The 23590-nt window shown below is 40.0% G+C and overlaps 1 protein-coding gene across 1 annotated transcript in view; it reads right to left on the bottom strand.

Moving 5' to 3' along the window:
* FRMD7 (FERM domain containing 7) overlaps nt 1-23590 on the bottom strand; it is a 762912-nt gene that overhangs the window by 684382 nt on the left and 54940 nt on the right. The gene's annotated exons all lie outside the window — the stretch shown is intronic.

Genomic DNA, 23590 nt, shown 5'->3' with positions numbered 1-23590 from the left:
GTTCTGCTTTTACTTTACTCTGCATTGCTACTGGAATCTTTCATGCTGGTCTGACAACTGGACTTACTTCATGGTTTAGCTTCATGGAATATGTAACTGGAAGTTTGCCAAGCTTGTCTTTGAAAATATCAGCATATTCACTAAAAATATTCTGTGTAAAACTATTGTTATATGGTGAACCTCTTTATTAAATTAAATCAGTCCCATTATCAGACTATCTTTGAGGCCTAACAGTGACTGCACGTCTTTGAACTATGTAAAACTGCAAGCAGGGGTGTATCTAGGATTTTCAAATTTGTACTCACAGCTCTCAAACTGCTACCCCCCTCCCCAGCCAAGCTATGGCCATTCTCGTAATTCACAGTTCGTTCTTTCAGTGTTGATGAAGAGGCATTTGCTGTAATGCCTCTTCAGTAATATAATATAGATTCACTCAAACTCGGTTCCTTGAATTGAAAATGAACCTGAAAGTCAGTTCTTTGAAAAATGCATTCATGCTTTTGTTTTCTGTAACTAAGGTACAGGTTTTGAGCTTGAGTAAATTACTAACCACCTGCTACCCCTAACTAGGGTGCTTCATTCACTCACAAACCCCTACATACCTCTTAGTGCAAGAAATATGGAGAAAGCCTAAAATAAACAGGGACAGATATTAAATAATGCTCTTGTGAACTTAGAAAGTTGCTAGAATAACAGGATTTGTGTTAGTATGAGAAAGTTGCTAGAATAACAGGATTTGTGCTAGTATGAATTTTTCTAAAGGACATGAGTCTGAAACTCAAATGTCTGTCATTATTTAGCAACTTCAGCCTTCAATGATTTTCTAGAAAATCACAAAATTTATGAGGAACAGACAAAAAATATGGGGCAAAAATCTGGACATTCTGCAAAATGTGGACATTTGAGAGGTATGCTACCTACCTACCTCACACACACACACACACACACACACACACACACACACACACACCAATACCTCTCAACCTCTTAGAGCAACAAACTCATAAATAAAACTGAGGCAAAGGCCCAAAAATAAGGAATTTTTTTTAAATATTGCTCTTATAAACTTAGAAAGATAATAGTAGTAGGTCTTGCATTAGTACACATTTTCTGAAAGGTATGAAATCTGAAACTCAAATGTCTGCCATTATTTTCTAACTTCAGTCTTTAATGATTTGCCACTAATTTGCCAGAAAACCGCAATTTTATGAAAAACGGACCAAAAATGTGATGCAAAAATATAAAACTGCCAGACAATACAGCTGGGAACCTGTCAAAGAAGGGACACCATTTTAATATGAGCACAGTTAACTTGAGCAGCTGACAAAATTAGAGAATCTACATGCATTTTTGAAATAAAAGTAATGTATAACTCTGATCATTATAACTCTGATCATTACAGTTATTTATAAAAGAAAACCCTCCAAGTTTTCTTCCAAAATTGCTATTTTTGCGGAGAGATTATTAGGGGGAGAGCAACATTTTGAGCCAAAATTGGGGACAGTTGAGAGGTTTGGATATTCCTAATTCTATAAAGCGATTTGCACATACCTTTCAACCTCTTAATGCAGGAAATCTGGACAAGGCCAAATATATTGGGGGAACATACAAACAGTACTAAAAATTGATCTTGTATAAACTTAAGACAGTTGATAGAATATCAGGTCTTGCTTTAGCATGCATTTTTCTGAAGATTATGACGTCTGAAACTTAACGTCGGTCATTATTTAGTGACTTCATTCCTAAATGATTTGCCAGAAAAGTTTTATTTTGCATTTTACAGCACAAACACCAATAAATATCTGCTAAACAAAGCAATGCAGTCCAACAATGAAACTAGACTTAGCATTAAAACTTCTCTGCCCTTGAAATTCACATTCATTGAATCAGCATTGAAACCCACATTCAAAGAAAATACATTTTGTCAGTGGCAGATAAAGATGAACTTTGGGCTGTTTTCAAATCATAGCCCCCTTGCACATGAAACATACACGTGCTCTTTGATACACCTTCCTGATTGTATTAAATTATATTCCTTGTACAATACAGTATAGTTGTTAGAGAGCGTTTTAAATTTATTGTTTTGAACATTTTTCCAGTAACCAATGAAACAAAATACATTCACCAATAATGACAAAACAGCCCAATTCATAACATTTCCATCATAAAAGTCTACTCAAACTTCTACAGTCCACCAGTATCAGTAAATATGCACAATCTCTGAAGTAGTAAAAGCCATCTACATAATTCCCATTAAAAAAGAAATCTGTAGCTAAAGGCTGGCTGCTGCAAACAACAACACATTTTTATATTTCATTTTATCTACAACACCTTGAGGAATAAATTGCCTATGTTGCATTAAAAACAATGATACGCTAGTAATATTGCAATAGGGAATGGATGGCAAACTGATAACAGGTTCATACTTACTACTAGATATCTTCACCAAAACAGACTACAGCATCCACCCCCCTTTGCTTTGCAACACAGTACAGTATCAGCAATGCATCTACTTACTGTGGGAGAAGAACCCACAGCCTTCTGCATCAAGAGCAAGTACACTACCTGTTGTGCTATTAACAGTACAATCAGACTCAGCATAAGCAGCACTAAACTTTAGTTCCCCTGCAGCTCTCAGCTCCTTGTAAAATGTTGACACTCAGCTGTATCTCTGACCTTTGCAGCACAAGAAATCTGGAAAAAGCAAACATTTATTGGGGGGGGGGCAAAAGCCCAAAAACCAGGGACACATTTTAAACATTGCTTGTATCATTTTGGAAAGTTGCTAAAATAAAATGCTGTGTTATCACCATGCATGTCTTGAACCCAAGACCCTATGTACTACAGTCAGTGCAACATACCACTATGCTAAATCATCAGTTAGAAAAATAGGAACACAAACTTAATGGCTATCATTTAGATAGCTCTCAACCTCTTAGCACAAAAAACCTGGACAAACAAAGCCAATAATGAGGGAATACAAATTCAGTTCTCACTTCACACCTTAGCACAAAAAACTTGGACAAACAACAAAAACAATAATGGGGGAAATACAACTTCAGTTCTCACCTCTCACCATAACTCACAACTGTTAGAAAAGCAAATCTAAACAAAGTTCAGAAATGGTGGCGGTTAGGGACTTTAGGCTCTTCTTACCCTGAAGCAAAGGTACAGGATTTGAGCCTGAACACCTGTAGCCAGCAGGTGTATTATGTGGGGGCATTTGCACACACGTGATCAAATAAATGAATAAGCATATACCTACTGGCCTCAGTAATATTTTTAGTCACTGTTGTGAGGCATACTGTAGCTTCAATTTCTTAGCTCTAAAATCTTGGATAAAGCCCCCCAAAAATAGGGAGCAAAGACCAAAGTCAGGTACAGATTATAAGTAATGGTGTTATATCCTTAGAAAGTTGCTAGAATAATAGGGTTTTGCATTAGTATGCATTTTCTGAGGTATTTAGAATCTGAAACTCAAATAACTGTCGTGTCATTATTGAGTGACTGTTAGAAAACCTCAAATTGTATGAAGAGAGGACAAAACATATGAGACAATCAAGGATATTCAACAACAACAGGTGCAATTAAGAGGCATCATCCGCATGCATGAGCACACAGAAACACATATTAGCCACACAACTTTATTCAGAACTGCATACCTCAGATGCCTGACTGTTAGCAAGTTAATGAAATTATGTATAATAACCACTTTAATACTGAGATTCAAAATCAGCGACAGTTTGCTAAAGAGGAGATAGTTAAGCAGTATCAGTTACTGTCTCACACACACTCTCACACACACACACTCTTACACACATCTGTCTGCCCTTGCCAAATCACATTTTGTAAAGTAATGCTATAAAATATAAAGAAACACCCTATGGAAATACAGTCAACAACATTAATAAAAATAAAGAATCACTGTCTGATTAACAATCGTTAAAACTACGTAATTCTTCAGGTTAGTCAGCATTGCATTAGAAAAGTACATACTTAGAATAATATAGAAGTGTACGTTCATACATACATATAAAGTAAGTAGTAAATATTGATTAATGCTGAGGGTAATTCAAAGATTTATACATAAAGTGCATATTAATAAATGCAGAGGGGGTTATACTTAATGATATAGTTAATATGTTACAGTCATGACTGTAGTTAGTATTTAGTTTGTCAAGCTTTATTATGTACACTATATTCATAATACCTAGTCTCAAAATCCACATATTTACACTGAGCAGTGCTGCAAGTCTTTTAACTAAATATATGGAGGGCACAGCTAGCCAGTTCCTTGTGTTCTTTCAGGGATTTCTTAAAAGTTTCCAGGATATTGTTAAGTTTAACATCATTTGGGAGATTATTCCAGAGAGCAAGACCTGTTCTGGAAAATACTTTTTCCCTATGGCTTGTTTGAATCTAGGCCTGGGTAGTCTGAGAATGTCATCTTGGTCAATTCTAAGTGAGTAGTTTTGCTCTCTTAGAGAGAAGTTTCTTCTGAGCTGCAGAAAATAATCTAATTGAAGTATTTTGAAAATAAGGGGTACTTAGTAGAAGTGTAGCAAAAGGGAGACAGTACATTTTGTCTATACATGGTTATAATGTGTATTTTGGCTAGCAAGGAGTGCAAACACAGATTTTTGCTTCAGTCGGCTGTAGTTTGTGACAGTTATAGGTTTTATGCATGGACAGTAGGAATAAAGCATATTTAAGTTTTGAGATTAGAACACCTTTATCTATGGAGGCAGGAGTAAAGAGGTTGATGATGATATGACAGTACAGCTGTTGTTAGTAGTAAACTTTGGCAGTAATATTGGTTGTGTGGTTTATAAAATTAAGAAGCAAGCTTATGTTAAGTCCTAGGTATTTTTGTTACACACACACCTTACCTGATAATCTGTTCCCGATAATCCATTTGCGATTTCCTTCCACTCACTACATCTTCACATTTCCCGCTAGCAGCGATAATCCATTTGCGATTGTCTTCCACTCACTCACGACTGCACATTTCCTGCTCGCAGCCAGCCAGACATGACTTGAGCTCACTTCTGACTGGCTGGTACGTTACTTAAAGGAGCCAACACTGTTTAAAAAAGTAAAAGTATGTACGTAGGTTTTTTTTTTTAAAAAAAGCTACCCCTCTTCTAAAGAAATTGTACTGAAATCAGTACAGTGCGTATGCCTCCCGACGTCCCTGACTGCAAGTCATAGCTGTTTGCAGCAGAATGGCATGAAAGAATTACTGCGCCATCAGTTTGAATCTCTTCACCGCCATAAGCAACTAGTTTTGCACACTTTGCTGAATTAAGTTTCTCACCAGCTTTTACTTTAGAAAACATTTGTAATGATGTAACATTACACTCGGATCCAGCGTCTACATTAAGCTCTACAGGTTTCCCATTAATTTGTACAGTACAAAATATTTCACTCTTTGCTTATATCTGCAGTCTACTGTATTAACTGTTTCATCGATCACAGACACAACATCATCAAAAGTTTGCTCACAGCTGTCAGAGTTTGTTACAGTCTCTATCTGATTGACTTGCTTCTTCAGATAAGTCTCTTTTAATAGACTTGCAAAGCCTTTTGAAATGATTCCACATTTTACATTTGTGACATTGCTGGCCAAAAGCTAAACACTTTTCCCGTTCAAGTCAAGGGTTGGGAGGCTGGCCTAATGGTTAATGTGTTTGTCTTACAAACACAAGGTGCAGGGTTTGAGTCTCACAAAAGATAATTGGCTAGGCTTAAAATGTCTCACAAGGGCAGTTAGCTTAGTATAACCATGACTACCTCCACAATTGTGACAGTTAGCAATAAGGTTGGGAGTGGCCCACTTCGGTTTATATTTCTTTGTCATCTTAACTTTCTATTGCACACTATTAACATTTGCACTAACAGACACTGCAAGCATGCTTTTTTCATTTGTGAGCATAATCATATACTTTTCTGTCATCTCATATATTTGGCAAATCTCAATGGTTTTGTTAAATGATAACTCACTATCTCAAAGCAGATTCATTCTCACTGCATCATTATTAACACCACATACAAGATGGACTTTTACCAACTCATCTCTTAGATCACCAAATCTGCAAGTTTTTGCTTTATATCTTAGGTCGGTAATATATGCTGCAACAGTTTCACCAGGCTTTTGATTTTTACACATTTCTCTAAATTTAGGTTTTAAACACTCAGGTTTGTCCTGCGTTTTTGCCAGCACACACGTTCAAGATGATTCCCTTGGCATTACACATGACTTTGCAGTTAATAGAGTGGAAGTCCTTTCTATTTATGTAGAGCCTTCCCTGTTCCCCAGGTGGTACCTTAATTTCTACATGTGTGCAATCTGTGGCACCCAATACTTCAGGGTAGTGTGCTACAGGTTAGAACTCCTGCATATTTCTGGTCATGTCTTCAAGAATACAAGGAAAATATATGTGGTCACAGGCATGTTGGAGCATAGCGTTTGGGAATTCATAGAGAATCGTGGATGCTAAAGCCTGGATCCCCCAGCATGTCCCCTGTTGGTCTCTGAAAGGCACCTGTAGCTAAAATGCTAGACACATACTTTTGTCTCCACTGGGATGGGTTCCCCTAAGTTTGCCCTGGCTCTCAGTTGAGGATGTCAGTGATTGTAGAGTTCCTGTAATGTGTCTCTGTCCACCCTGTAGTACTCTACAATTTCCATGTCATGTAGATTGTGATAAGTTAACCTGGGACTAAAAAATCTTCTTCTTCTTGATCTCAGTCTATTAGCAGCAGCATCTCCCTGTTGCACATACACATGAATTAAAACAGCAGCCTCTAACATTGCTTTTGTGTACTCCTTTCCATGGCTGTATTCCAATAGGTTTTGGAATTTGCAGGGAAAACCAGAACTGAGTCTACATGATTGCGTTTTAGCTTGTTGAGTAGCTCCTTTATCTTGGATTGGTTGTTTAGCATACAATTCATCTGCTTATGTTGTAATTAGCATGCCTCTATGTTTACCTTGTTTGTGTGGCTCTGCGTGCCTCTACACACTGTGTAGAGCTGCTTACTGAATCCAGTTTGCTACCATGTGCATATCTCAGTGTGACAAGCACACGGCAGAAATGGACCATGTAGGCTTTATTGAATCTGGCTGATTTAAGTTTTTACTCATCCAGTTACTCTCTCAGATCATGCCCATTACAGGTTACACTTAGTGAGAAGAAAGATCAGGAAGGAGAGACATATTGGCAATTCCCCACCATTGGTTAAGCAGTAAGGGCTTCACAGATTGGGTGAGCAATGAGATTTCTAGGATCCTGAGTAATCTAAATCTGATATAATGTAATGTAATATAATATAATATAATATAATATAATATAATATAATATAATATAACAATAATATTCTGATTGATGGAGGATTTGACTCAATACCCAGTATCTTATCTGTTTTAGACACATGCATAGCTAGGCACAGTACATACATCTACCTGCATGGGCCTCTAGGTAGAGCATCTGAGGTAATGCACTCCTATGTCTATGAGGTCATGGTCATATTTGTCAGGAGTGAGTTATCTGAAAGATTTCATCATGTCACAGTTCCTGGTCTAGATATACATCTAAAGCTCATTGTGTTCTTATTTAGCCTGATGATAGTTTTAGCAATGTGCCTGACAATACAGTCTCCTATTACTAAAGCATTACAATGAGTAGATGCAGCTTTGTGGACCCTAAAGGCATGGGGTCAGCACCCTTCTGGCTCATGGATTCACTACAGAAGTCCGTGATGAAGGTGAGTGTGTTAAGCAGTGACCTAATGGCTAATGCATTTTAGTCCTATGTCCAAAAGGCTTTGGCAGTGTACTCTTGACATCCTCAGAATTAACTATTGTAGTGTAGGTGTGTTATGCATCTGTAGAGTCTTGTGATACTTAATGATTTAAGCTTGAACTGAGAAGCTAACCTCCAGATTCAGTCAATACTAATAGGTTCATAGCAGGTTACTAGGCTAATGGCCCTAGGGTCTTTACAAGCCTAGCAGTATAAAAATGGAATACCATAGTTAGATGGTCGTTGTTAGCAGGACTATACTATGATCAGCACTGACTGCACCTGTCCATGAGAGACATAGGTGCCTCCCCTGGGGTGAATTCACGGTCACCCTTCCAGTTGCAAGGTTCAGCTTAAAGAAGGTCATCGAGGAGCTATGCTTCACATGGAGTGGGAGCTTATTCCAAAGGAGTGGCAATCTCTATGAGATATATCTGTCTTTCCAGCATGTCCTGTTAATGTCACAGGCTAAGTTGAGATCCCTGGAGCAAGTAACTCTTGTTCCATGTGATTTATGGATGTGCAGCATTTCCATTAGGGGAGGGCCCGAGACTATTCTGTAGGCCAGGTACAGGTTGAGTCTCAGCAACATGTATAATACAGAGTAAAGTGATAGGGCTTTCAGTCTTTTCAAGTAGATCATGTTTTGTATGCCCTGGATTCTCTTGGTTAGAAACCTCTGTAGTCTCTCCAGTTGCTTTAGGTGTCTGGTGAGGTACTTACACAAGGGAGCACTGTACTCAATTACTGGTCTGATAAGGGTTGAGTACAGTGGAGTTATAACCTCCCTAGTTTTGGATGTGATGCTCTTATTTATGAGATGTGCATTGTAGAAGGCTTTTATTACCACTATGGACACATGGTGATCGAAGTTTAGATTGATATCAACCTGTGTTCCCAAGTCTCACACCACTGAGTTTGAGCTTAGAGGGGTGTCTATATCATACTTAGAAGGGGATAATGAGGCATTTTTTGTGTTAAGTTTTAGTCCGTGTCTTGGGCACCAATCATTTTTCTGTGTCAGCTCCTTCTGTAATATGTTAACATCTTTGAGGGACTCTATGATTCCACCCTATTTACTGTCATCTGCAAACATGGCAAGCCACAGGCCATCACCTTCCACCTGGACTTCAGAGAAATATATTTCAAACAGTAGAAGGCCCGGCATCCTTGTGGTACCCCACTGGTAACTGGTGTACTGGTGGAGGTGGACTCCCCAACTTTGACAGTGTGCATTCTGTCATTGAGCCAGTTGCTACCCATCTAGTGATGTATGGGTTAATCCCCTCTGGGAGAGGTTCTCAGTGATACCTAAGTGGGGGATTGGTTCAAAGGCCTACGCTAAATTGAGATAGGTGGTATGTACAGCTTTTCCTTCATCCAGGGCTTTGGTGACATTCTCAAAGAAGTCCACTAGGTTTAATAAGCAAGATCTACCCCGGCAAAACTAAACTGGTTCGGGTCAAGAGTTTGAAGGTTGCCTATGTTCTTGTGGATAAGGTCCGTGATGATTCTTTCCATGGCCTTACAGATAAGGGTCAGTTCCCAGGGTCAGTTGATGAGCCCCCATTATGCAAGGCGATTACTGTTGCTGTTCTTCATTCTGTCGGAACAAAGCCAGTGCTCAAGCTATGGTTGAAGAGATCGCTAAGTGGTTCTGGAAGGTCTTGTTTTAGATTGTTTAGTAAGCAGCTTGGGATGTTATCTGGTGCCATAGAGGCCATGTTTTGGGCCTTGGAGATCACTTGTATGACCTGTTCTTTGGCGATACTTGGTAGAGGACTGGTGTCAGGAATGCTTTGGGGTATGTCTGGTGGGAACAGGGAGGAGAAGTTACTGCCAAATCTGTGGGCTAGCAGGTTGGCAATTTCCTCAGGTTCAGCATGAGTGGTACCATCCACTATAAGTTCGGCACAGAGCTGGCCATTCCCTTTTACATTTCAGATGTAGCTAAATGATGCTTTACGATTGTCTTTAGCTAAGGATGCTAATTTTGTCTGGGAACTAGCCTGACAATACAGTTTCCTATTACTAATACCCATAGGTGTAGCAAGCTATTCTGGTGTATGGTACCATCCCCTGTTTTGACACCCCAAATCCCCAACTTTAAGTTGGAGAGCCAGAAAAAAAAAGGTTCCTCATCAGTCTTTTTTGTACTTTACTTTCTAAACTGTAGCTAACTAAAGCAGCTATTACAGTTTCTGTCATACACATAGTGCTAAAGTTGTTCAGTTCTGACTGCAAATAAAATACCAGCATTCATTTTTGAATGCTGGTAATGCACTGAAGACCAATTAGTATCTGCTGATCGCATACCTCTAACACTTTACACCCAGGGTTGCTGCCCCCTTCACCACACAGTAGTTACATCTCTTACATCTCTGCCTGTACCTCTCAAAGAGTGAATTAAGGCAACAACAAATGTTCTTTTTCAGTACACATGGGGCAGTTGCTACACTGCCTCAAAATACCAAAACGTCTGGCTACAGAAGGGGCAAGAGCTAACTGAGATTCCATATCGGCCAGCAGAATCCAACTTATTATTTTTTTTAATTTGCTAAAACTGTTACAACAACAGAAGGATACAATGTCCTGAACAAGGATAACAGTTAGAATATGGGGGGCTACAGTAGAAGTAGGAGGGCACGATAGTTTTCAATGGTGGTACTCTGCAAGTAGTGATTGATAACAGCACTCATGATAACACAGGTAACTGCAGTAAACGTATGTCAAGTAACAAAGTTCAAAAGGTCACACAGGTAGCATCAAGCACAGGAAGCATATATCAGATAAGCTAACGCATATATCTACAAGTATACTGGATACATTCAGACTAACAACTTTAAATGCAGTATCAATAAATCACTAAAGTGCACCTGTCTGTTTGTCCAACATGTTCAGTGGATTTTGTAAAGCAACATGTATGCAATGCACTATCCCGGGCCACCTGTATTAACCTTTTGTCTTTTGGTTTAAATTCACCTCTCCTTAACAATTCCTGAGTTAGATCCTGATCAAGATGATGTGCTACCAGGAGTCTTTTGTACTTGCAACTGTATTTATGCAGTTTGCACAATTCTTGCCTTTTCATCTGATCCTTCACCTTATATTCTTTCTTTTGTTTTTTGCCAGATTCAGTTGCTGCCTGATTTTTATCTACTTTTGGTTTGATTTCCATTCCACTTTACATCGATATGCTTCTGCTAAACTAAGTAGGAAAGTCATCTTAGACTTGTTCTCCTCATGTTTTAAAACTTTCATTATGTTTGGATCTTGTGAGGACAGCAGATATGTATATATTCTGATGATTGCAGATCTATATATGTAATCAATTTTGAGGAGGGCCCATAGCTCCTCCGGAATGAGAAATATATAATCTTCTTATACACTGAGTTTTATAGATCATTTATAGATCATTTGATAAGCATGAAACATCCAACTGATCCAATGCCTTTTAGGACCTGTTAATGAACCCAAAACTGTAAGTTACAATAGGAAGGACAAATTGGTTTATAGCTTGGACTTTATTCCCAGATGTCAGGGCTGTTTTCAGTGTTAATTTTAGTCTTCTAAGATATTCCTTACTAAGTTTTATTCATATTTGTTCATATTTTATTGTTGATCCTTCATCAGTTCCCAGATGTTTATATACTTACGCTTTCCTGCTTTAAAGGTTGCTTTTGCAGATTTATCCAGTCCAAATGACATTCTTATATCATCTGCAAAAGTTTTGACCACTTGTAGTTGTGCTTTCAGTTCCTCATCTGATGAACTATACAGTTTTAAATCATCCAGAAAAAGATCAGAAGTCTTTACACTTTGTTGTCTTCTGGGAGACAAATTTTAATCATGACCTACTCTATTAAGTAAACAACTTAATGGGTTAAGGGCAAGACAAAGGAGCAGCGGTGACAAGACTCACCCTACAATATCCCACTTTTTATTTTTATCCGCGGGACAATACTCTGTCCTTTATTGTGGTTTAGCTGCAAAGTGGTCTGCCACTCTTTTATGATCACTTTCATGTAATTGATCAATGTAGGGTGTATCATATATATTTGTAAGCATTCTTTTATCCGTGAATGCGGAATACTGTCAAATGCTTTTTTTGTGGTCTGTCCGTACCATACTTGGATTCTTCCCCTTTTTACAATTCTCCGTTATGACTTTATTTAAAAACAAATGATCCTTTGTTCCACATGACTTCATTTGTTATCCTTTTGTTCTACTGCCATGATTGAGTTTTCTTTTAAATGACTATAAACTCTATCAGCATCAGTTTCATTGTATAATTTATGCATAATCAAAAGGCAAGTTATTTGTCTGTAGTTTTTAGTATATCTTACAGGTTCACTCTTAAGGAAGAGTATCATTTTTTTCTGTTGTTAATCCGGTTGGTGTCTGTTTGGGAAGTGCATATAAATAGGTCATACTCATGGCCAAATCTTCTTGTAAAAATGTTAATACTTTTAGACAGAAGTTAGGTAATGCATCTGGGCCTGGGGTTTTCCATTTAGGAACTTTTCTTAGTTTTGTTTCAGTTTCTCTGAATGTTATTTCTTCCAATTTTATATCCTGTACAATTTAACTTTTTAATCTTTCTTTCACTTCTTCTAGCCATTCAGCTTCTTTGTTATGTTCCAAAGGATCATCATAGATATTTCTCCAAAATGTGTCTATTTCTTCTTTTTGTGTGTGTGTTGTTTCTGTTATTTTTGCCTTTTTTTCCAATTCTCTATAAAACTTTTTTGTGTCATCAATAAATTACTTATTTTGTAACTTTCCTTTATATTTATCTATATATCATCTACACGTTTCTGCCTGTGTTGATATCTTTAGTTTATTATTTGCAATAATGTACAATAGATACTGATCTGTTCTGATACTGTGCATTGCTTTTATCACATCTATCTTTCTGAGTATTTTTGTTGATCTGTTCCCACTTCTGTTCTTTTCCAACAATGACACTTCTTATCTTAATTGCGTTATAAGTTTTCTCTGTTCCACACTCCCATGATAGCATTTGATTTTGGCCCTTCCTTTCCCTTACTGCCATATGTTTTTATGGTAAGACTTTATCTGTTATTAATTTATCTGCACAGTAATATATCCTATTTACTTCTGTTTTATTGCATAAATCTCTATGAACAGTCTTGATTATTGTGTTTATTTGTCTAATCAAACTTCTAACATTTTGGGCCTTATTGACTTTCAATCTATTTCTTTCATTGATCTTGATATGTTTATCCATTTATTATTAGGTCAGATGGTAGTGGATTTTGCGAAAAGGATGGACATGGCTGTGGTGAATACGTATTTTAACAAGAGGGAGGAGCACAGAGTGACATACAAGAGTGGAGGAAGATGCACAAAGGTGGATTATATCTTATGTAGGAGGGCCAGTTTGAAGGAGATTGGAGACTGTAAAGTGGTGACTGAGGAAAGTGTAGTTAGGCAGCATAGAATGGTGGTTTGTAGGATGACGTTGGTGATCAAGAAAAAGAGTAGGAGTGTGAGGGCAGCACCAAGGATCAAATGGTGGAAATTGAAAAAAGGGTAATTGCGAGGTGGAGTTCAGGGATGAGTTAAGACAGGCACTGGGTGGCAGTGAAGAGTTACCAAATAGCTGGGTAACTAGAGCAGAGCTAGTAAGGGAGACGGCTAGAAAGGTGCTTTGTATGACATCTAGACAGAGGAAGGATGACAAGGAGACATGGTGGTGGAATGAGGAAGTACAGGAGAATATACAGAGAAAGAGGTTGGCAAATAAGAAGTGGGATTGTCAGAGAGATGAAGAAAGTAGACAGGAGTATAAGGAGATGAGGTGCATGGCAAAGAGAGAGGTGGCGAACACTAAGGATAAAGCGTATGAAGAGTTGTATGAAAGGTTGGACACCAAGGAGGGAGAAAAGGACCTGTATTGATTGGCTAGACAGAGGGACCGAGCTAGGAAAGATGTGCAGCAGGTGAAGGTGATAAAGGATAATGAGGGAAACATACAAGCGAGGAAAGTGTGTTGAAGAGATGGAAAGAGTACTTTGAGGAGTTGATGCATGAAGAGAATGAGCGGGAGAGAAGATTGGATGATGTGGGGATAGTGAATCATGAAGTGCAGTGGATTAGCAAGGAGGAAGTAAGGATAGCTATGAAGAGGATGAAGAATGGAAAGGCTGTTGGTCCAGATGACATACCTGTGGATGCATGGAGGTGTTTAGGTGAAATGGCAGTGGAGTTTATAACCAGATTGTTTAATGAAATCTTGGAAAGTGAGAGGATGCCTGAGGAATGGAGAAAAAGTGTTTTGGTACCTATTTTTAAGAATAAGGATGATGTGCAGAGCTGTAGTAACTACAGAGGGATTAAACTGATCAGTCACAGCATGAAGTTATGGGAAAGAGTAGTGGAAGTAAGGTTAAGAAGGGACGTGATGATTAGTGATCAGCAGTATGGTTTCATGCTGGGAAGGAGCACTACAGATGTGATGTTTGCTCTGAGAGTGTTGATGGAGAAGTACAGAGAAGGTCAGAAGGCGTTGCATTGTGTTTTTGTAGACTTAGAGAAAGCATATGACAGGGTGCCTAAAGAGGAGTTGTGGTATTGTATGAGGAAGTCAGGAGTGTCAGAGAAGTATGTAAGAGTGGTACAGGATATGTACGAGGGTAGTGTGACAGCAGTGAGGTCTGCGGTGGGAGTGACGGATGCGTTACGGTGGAGGTGGGGATTACATCAAGGATCAGCTCTGAGCCCTTTCTTATTTGCAATGGTGATGGACAGGTTGACAGATGAGATCAGACAGGAGTCCCCGTGGACTATGATGTTTGCAGATGTGATTGTGATCTGCAGTGAGAGTAGCAAACAGGTGGAGGAGACCCTGGAGAGATGGAGATATGCTCTAGAGAGAAGAGGAATGAAGGTCAGCAGGACTAAGACAGAATATGTGTGTGTGAATGAGAGGGAGGATAGAGGAATGGTGAGGATGCAAGGAGTAGAGGTGGTGAAGGAGGATGAGTTTAAATACTTGGGATCAATAGTTCAGTGTAACGGTGAATGTGGAAGAGAGGTGAAGAAGAGAGTACAGGCAGGATGGAGTGGGTGGAGAAGAGTGTCAGGAGTGATTTGTGACAGCAGACAAGTACCAGTAAGAGTGAAAGGGAAGGTCTACAAGAGGGTAGTGAGACCAGCTATGTTATATGGGTTGGAGACAGTGGCACTAACAAAAAGGCAGGAGTTTGAGCTGGATGTGGCAGGGTTAAAGATGTTAAGATTTGCACTGGGTGTGACGAGGGTGGACAGGATTAGGAATAAGTATATTAGAGGGTCAGCCCAGGTTGGTAGGTTTGGAGACAAAGCCAGAGCAGCAATATTACATTGGTTTGGACATGTGCCGAGGAGGGATGCTCAGTATATTGGGAAAAAGATGCTGGATGAAGCTACCAGGTACCAGGAAAAGAGAAAGGCCTAAGATAAGGTTTACGTATGTGGTGAGAGAGGAAATGCAGGTGGTTGGTGTGACAGAGCAAGATGCAGAGGACAGGAAGAAATGGAAACAGATAATCCGCTGTAGTGACCCCTAACGTGAACAGCCAAAAGAAGATGATGATCTTAATATGTTTATCCATCTCTACTAAGTCAGGAAACTCTTCCCTTAGATCATTTTCTTCTAAACTAAAGGCACATTCTTTGTTCTTCGTTTCTTGCAGGCATTCTACAGAAAGATCCAGAACATCTTCCTGTGCCATATTCTCTTCAGCTTCTTCATGTGTCTTCCATTGCTCTTTCATATGGGAACTCACTGCCTTATCACTTCACAGCATTGACTGCCTCAGAGTTGCCACAGTTTCCTGTTCCTTCTCTTGTTGTGCAACTCCAGCTGAACTTCCTGCTCCACTGAATTCTCTTGCAGACTCATTGTTCTATCATGCCGTGATGTTATCACAGTTAGATTTAATAAACTAAATCCTTCACTTTCCAGGTAATCCATATTTTCAGTTTCTATTTCTTTAACTTCTCCATTACTATTCCTCTTTTCTACTTCCCCTTTGTTTTCTTATTTTTTCTATTGTAAAATGTTTTGTATCTGGATGAGTTTATCTGTATATCTGTTCAAATATCTTTGGTGCTGCTTTTTGTATTGATTAGTTTTGCTTTCTCCTTTGCATAGATATTACACAATATTAAATCTTTTTTTTCTTTCTTATTTGCATATTTCTTCTTCAGATGTCTCCTGCTCTTCCTGTTTCTCCTTACTTTGGTGACTCATCGTTCTGTCATGCTGTGATATAACTTGTGTTAGACTTTCTACACTAAATCCTTCACTTTGCAGGTATTCCATAATTTCAACTTTTGTTTTTTAACTTCTGGTTTACTAATCTACTGATGTTCATCATGTTTCACTGTTGCAGTCATTACACTTGAGTTATCCTGCTGGCAGGCTACCCGCAGTTGGCCAGAATTCCAAAGTCTAGGTCTGGCGTCGGTTGCTTTTGCCTCTTCCCTGACGTCAGTGCACCAGGGGTATAAAAGATGCTGCCGACGCCATTTTCCCCAGTCTTTCTTGCCGCGTGGTGCCCGAAGCAAAAGCAGTGCGCAAGTGCTGGTCGGCCGACTCCTGAGATTTTCAAAATCGAATTTCAGAACCGAAGTCTTCAATAAAGCTAAGTACCCTATTGGGGAAACTTTTTCTTGCTCCAGACCGATGTCAGTAAAAGTTAACAATTGTATTTCTTGGGGGAAGCAAATACCTCATAAGGACTTTCACTCTTACTGTATTCCTTGCCTAGGCCCTGACCACGATGTTACTAGTTGTCGGTTTTGTGCTAGATTCAACTAATGCACTATTAAGCGTTGTTTTGATTTTGCTTTACATTACTTTGGCTGAAGGTTTAACTACATAATGCCATTGGAACAACCGATGACCGGAATTCATAAAAAACGCAAAGACAAGAAAAAGGACAGACATCTATGGTCCAAAATCGATGACGAAGCCTCTTCTAGGCCAGTCACCAGTTCACCAGTTCTCAGTGAGGCGCTTTCGCAGCCCCTGACACCTGCTACCTCAGAGTCACAGGCCGTATCCGACTCCCATGTGGAGCCACCTAGGCCTCTGGAAACTCAAGGTATTGGGCCTGCGGAAACTATTCCCTCAGATGGGTCCGGAGCCGCTGTGCAGGCTTCGGCTTCTGAGGGTGTTTGCAGACCTTCACAGCTTACTATTAAGTCCACTACAGCAGCCAAGGCAAAGTCAAAAACACCATTAAAGACAAGGAAACAAGTACAGCATTCTCCTGGACAGTCATCCATGCCAAAGAAACAGTTGCTTAAAATGGCCGAGGACCTAATTACTTTGATCAGGGGTTCACATCCCCCTCCTGATAAAAGGCCTAGGCAAGACACTGACTATGACTCCTCTGACCAGGTTTCTATTTTCTCTGATTCCTCTTCAGATCAGGGATATTCTCTCCCTCCCTATGAGGACTCTAATGCAGAAGAATCTATACCGTCAGCCTCTCCGCCTGAGGATTATTCTTTTGGGGAAACTTTGCACACCATGAGGGAGCATTTCCATTGGGAGAACCAGGATTATTCAGAATCCAAGAGAAGGCTCAGAGACTTTCTTTTATTGCCTCAGCGCAGGCCCTTGTCTATCCCCTCTGTGCTTGATATTGTTGATGATGTTTTCTCTGAATCCAGTCTGTCTCCTGATTCTCTACCCCCTGCACCAGTCAAGCCAGACAGGTACTACAGGGTCCCAGACTCTCATAAATTTCTTTACAAAAACCCTGCTGCTGACCCAGAAACAATTTCTCAGGGTCCCAAAGGGGTTAAGGCTTCCACTGCAAAAAACCCTGTCCCCTCTGATAGGGATTCTAGAGCTCTGGACAGATGGGGGAAAAAAATTTACACGTCTGCTACTTTAGCTGTAAGGGCTTTAAACTGCCAGTTTCACATGCTTAAATATCAACAATACCTAATGTCTTTGTTAAAACAGAAAAGGCTTACAAACTCAGAAAGTCCTGACAATACAGAAATGCACGATTCATTGCATGCAGCTGAACAAGTGGGAAAGTATACTCTGCAATGTGGTTTTGATTCATTAGAGGCTTCTTGTAGAGCCGCAGTTACAGGCTCTGTCATTCGAAGGCATGCTTGGTTGAAAGAACAAAGTTTACCTGAACATGTTAAAGTAAAATTATTGGATGCACCACTACAGCATGATACTTTGTATGGTGTTAAGGCAGAAGAGGTGTTAAAGAAAATGGAGGATAAAGCAAAATCAATGCAGACAGTAAAGGATTTCTTACAGGTTCAACCACCCAGGTTTAGCAGAAACTGGCCTTCAAAAATTGGTCCTTTCCGGTGGCAGACAGGCCACAAAGAGGCAGATGCAGACACCCAAGAGGCAGATCTCAGCCCCAAGGCTCCTACAGACCTAAACAATGGCGTGCTTCAGCCCCCAAAGGAGGAGAAGACAAATCACAACCTTATAGGAAACAGTCCCAATGACTTCCCTCTACAAATGCCAAACACTTACCTTTTGGCAGCACCCTTAGGGGGAAAACTAGCACTTTTCCTCACAAAATTGGCACATAATCACCCAGGACAAATGGGTACTGAATATTGTTTCTCAAGGTTACAGGTTCCACTTTCACACCCTTCCAAAATCAAAAGGTATGCCGGACCTGCCACAAAACCAATGGGCAGAGGCACAAAAACAAATTTCTGCCCTCATGAACATGAGATCTATTCAAAGAGTACCACAACAAGAACAGGGACAAGGATTTTACTCAAGACTTTTCCTGGTACCCAGAAAGGACAAAGCCTGGAGACCAGTACTGGACCTGTCAATCCTAAATACTTCCCTGCATGTTCCAAAATTCAAAATGTTAACACTGCAGCAACTTCTACCCATGCTGGGCAAGAAGGCTTGGCTAGTTACTTTGGACCTCAAGAAGGCATACCTGTATGTCCAAATCAGACAATCTTGCAGAAGATACCTCAGATTCATAGCTGGCTCGATGCATTACCAATTCTCTGCACTGCCCTTTGGCTTATCTACTGCGCCCAGGGTTTTCACAAAATGCCTGGCACCAGTAATTGCATTTTGCAGACAAAAAGGAATTCAAATATATCCCTACTTGGATGACTGCCTTATTCAAGCAGACAGCAAGGACATTCTACTAAAGCATCTGGCATTTGTAAAAAGATTACTAACTTGCCTAGGGTACACAGTAAATGAAAAGAAATCAAAACTAGTGCTCCCTCAAGAGATAATATTCCTGGGTGCAAGCTTAAATACAACTGCCCAGATGGCGTATCTCACGCCAGACAAGCAAAGGCAACTGACTTATTACTTTTAAATGATGGCAACAAAGACCCAGCTCCCTGCAAGAAAAATTCTGCAGGCCCTGGGCTTTATGGCATCCTGCATTCTACTAATTCCATATGCAAGACTGCATAATGGTATCTAAAAAGTGTTTGGACTCAACATTGCCACAGCCTGAAAACAATAATAACTCTAATTCCCTGCCTGCAACAGGAGTTTTGATGGTGGTCACTGGCCTGTCACCACAACTAGGGACAGTCTTTCACCTTACCCACAGCCAGGCAGACAATAACAACAGATGCATCGGATTATGCCTGGGGGGCACACATGGCAGGAAAATGTATTCAGGGCACGTGGCCCAAGGTGCAAATGCATCTTCACATCAATCAAAAAGAGATGCTAGCTGTACAGAATGCCCTGACAGCCTTCAAGGATCTACTGCATCCAGGACAACTATTACTAAAGACAGACAACACCACAGTTATGTGGTACATAAACAAGCAAGGGGGCACACATTCCTACCCCCTCTGCAGGCAAGCCATGACTTTGTGGAACACAGCACTGACCTATCAAGTACATCTGCAGGCACAATTCCTGCCAGGAATGAAAAATACACTGGCAGATGAACTAAGCAGAAATCTCATGGATCCTCATGAATGGAAACTAAATCCACAGGTCTTCAGCATGATAACAAGGAAATGGGGACGCCCAGACATAGATCTTTTTGCCTCCCCTCACAACTGCCAACTACAGAGATTCTGCACAAGAACTTATCACTCACAAGCATGGAAAGTGGATGCTCTATCATTCAGCTGGAAAACCCTGACAGTTTATACCTTCATCCACTGCCTCTTCTTCCCAAGGTGCTCTTAAAAGTCAGACAAGAGAAACCAAAAATGATCCTGATTGCCCCAGACTGGCCATGCCAGCACTGGCATCCAATCCTAAAGAGCTTGTCTCAAGGCCGAGCCTGGACTTTACCTCTAATTCCTCATCTTCTGACTCAACAAAACAATCAGATTCTGCACAGTCAACTCAGAACCTTAAATCTGGCTGCATGGCAGATAATGTAGCCACTCAGACCACACCTCTCTCTAAAGCTGTTATGGATGTCATTTTAGAAGCCAGGAGGCCCAGCACTAGGAAATCTTATGCAGAAAAAATGGAAGTGATTCTGTGCTTGAAACCAGGCACAAGGACTTGAACCACTAGTACCAAATATACCTCAGATTTTACAATACCTAACTGAGATGCTGGACAAAGGCCTATCCTTCTCATCAATTAAGATACATGCCTCTGCCATTTCAGCTCATTACAATACAGACAGAACCTCCTATTTTCTCTCATCCACTTCTAAGACAGTACCTCAGAGGGGCAAAAAACATAAGACCCCCAAGGAGAGCACCAATACCTACTTGGGACCTCAATTTTGTTTTAGAAAAGCTCACACTGCCTCCTTTTGAGCCAGCCAATACAGCTGATATAAAATTCTTATCATGAAAAACTGCTCTGATCCTAGCAATAACTTCAGCAAGAAAAGTCTCAGAGTTACAGGCATTAATAGCAGTGGAACCTTTCATCATTTTTCGTCAAGACAGGGTCTCTCTAAGAACAAACACAACATTTATGCCAAAGGTGGTATCCAGTGTGGCTCTTAACCAAACCATTCATTTGCCAACATTCTATCCAAATCCCCAGAATAAAGGGGAGAGACTTCTGCACGCTTTGGACATACACAGACAGCTACGATTCTACTTGGACAAAACAAAAGCTTTCAGAAAAACTGAGCAACTGTTTGTAGCTTATGCTACAGGATCACAAGGAAAGCCTATCTCAAAGCAGACTATTTCAAAATGGATAGGACACTACATTCGCTTCTGCTATTCACAACATGGCAAATCGGTGTCTAAGGGCATTAGGCCACATTCTACCAGAGCAGCAGCCACTTCAGCAGCCTTCCTCAGAGGAGTACCAACCAAAGACATTTTAGAATCTGCAACCTGGAGTTCAGTGCACACTTTCACTACTCTAAATCCAGAGCAGGCTTTGCCACTGCAGTTCTGCAGGGCCTGATAGCCTCTCCTAATCCTATTTAGGCCCAGCCACCCAACCTCAGCTTTGGGATTCAACCCAAGTGTAATGACTGCAACAGTGAAACACGATGAACATAGTACAGTTGTGTACCTACCATAAATGTAGATGTTCGAGTATATTCACTGTTGCAGTCCAGGTTACCCACCCTCCACCCCCCTTTTCTTTGCTGGGACTTTTCTGTACTTCTCAATTCTATACAACCTATGTGGTGTATTTGCTTGTAGATAAAGGAAATGTTTATTTTAGTACATGCATGTTTTTTGGCATAATTTTTTCCAGCTTTCCTATTTGGGGGCACCTGACATCTGGGGCAAGAAAAACTGAAGAAAATGGCGTTGGCTGCATCTTTTATACCCCTGGCACACTGACATCAGGGAAGAGGCGACAGCAAATGACGCCGGACCTAGACTTTGGAATTCTGGCCGACTGCGGGTAGCTTGCCAGCAGATAACCCATGTGTAATGACTGCAACAGTGAATACACTCGAACATCTACATTTATGGTAGGTACACAACTGTACTTTCTACATTCCCCCTTTCTGATTTTATTTTATTTTTTTGTATTGAGGAAATTTTCCATATATGGGTGTTTTTGCCTGTATTTTATTGATTAATTTGGCTTTCTCCTTTGCTTATTGCACCATATCAGATCTTTCTTTCCCATGTCCATATTTCTTTTTTATACCTTTGAAAAATCTCTAGATTTTGTTCTTTATATTTTCACACTTCCTCAATTACTTCTTTTTTTCCAAATGGCCCAAGGTTTCCTGGTCTATACAATGTTTTTTTCATGAATCTGTTGTATTAATGAACACATATTTGCATTTGAAGCTTTCGACAGTGTTTCTTGTGCGAGTATTTTTCTTTTCTCTAATTTCTGTCTAAATCTTTTTGTATATCTTCTGTCCAGAAATTCTGGGTTTCTTGCATAATAGTAACAATAATTAATTTCTTTCTTATGCTCAGTAGGCCACTCTGTCATCTTTCTAGCTCTTTTTTGGCTTGTCAGTTTTTGTGGACTACTACTTCCTTCTACAACAGAAGGGCCATCCACCCCCTGAGCCTGGCCTAACCTGAGTGTAGGAATGTTTCTGTGTCTTCAGGATTCTACATTGTCATTTTTCCAGTCCTGGCACCAGTGCGCCTACCAGGATTGTGTACATTTTTTATCCTGGGACTTGTGCACCCAGCTGTCTTTTTTATTTTTAACCTAGTTCTGTCCATAATATGTTCTATATAAAATACAGTCAGTGTCGTCTTGGTGAGATTTTGTAAAAACTGGGGCCATCTCGTGAATGTACTCACGAAGACTTGAGGATGAATTAAATTCCAGCAGTACTATTCTCCTTTGCTTGCTAATCTTATCGTCAGTCCATTTCAAGTAATTGTTTGTTAATCTGTTCTGCATCATGTTAGCTCATATGAAAAACAACATACAGTGATTTTTGCAGGGGTGGCTGTGATCGCCTGTACCACTCAATGTGGGGGTTTTGCCCTTCACACCCCCAGTCCCCTTATATGCTACCTCAAATGTTACTCCAAATCTGCGGTAATATAGTTTATGATTGCGGGTGGGATTCCACTGTGCTCAGATTCAATACGCAAATAAGCAAATGATAAATGAAGAGTTGGCACATGGCCATGTAGTACAACCTTAAACTGCTGTTGCTAACCTGGATTGTGATAAACAGATCCCCAAGGCTGATACAAGTTCTAGTCATACCATTGCTACCACTGACAACTAATCAGTGCTTAAACATTTCTGTGCAAACAAGCCTAGGGTACCTTGGTAACTTCACTGTTTCTGTGCATTCATTTGGTTATCATTAACACCTTCTTATGGAGTTTCTATAGCTAACTGATAGTCTAACCAACACAAAACTGATTGCAGTACTTGTCCTGAATACATATTATCCTTCTACCCAAAACAAGTCAATCCTTCTTTCAAAGAAAACTATTTAGGGATGCTCTGTTCTATGGATTAGCACCCCTCCCCCTACTAACCATGTAGCGAATAGAAATGTAAACACCAGGTCTGGATCTTCTAGAAACAACATAGTTCTCAAACTCACTTGAATGCCAACTACATCATCTCATTTTGTAGAGGTATGTAAAGTGCTACTAAATCCAGCCATTGTATCCTTCTTCAAGCACAAGCAGTCAGCCCTCCCTATTCTATATCATTAAAAAATTAAGCAAAATAAACCTCCTTGTGATCAGATCAAAATACTCATGCCATGTCAAGTATATCTGAAACTAAGCAGCAAAACATACTCTGTTTTGTTTTTGCTTCATATTTTTCTCCCTCCTTACCTATCCCTTATCCCCTTCCTCCCATGAACAACAATCCAATATGCTTCCTTTTTGGC

Source organism: Protopterus annectens, chromosome 15.part0, assembly GCF_019279795.1.
Source record: "Protopterus annectens isolate FY-2018-M chromosome 15.part0, PAN1.0, whole genome shotgun sequence".
Classification (NCBI taxonomy): Eukaryota; Metazoa; Chordata; order Ceratodontiformes; family Protopteridae; genus Protopterus; species Protopterus annectens.
This window is presented reverse-complemented; position numbering and strand designations above follow the sequence as displayed.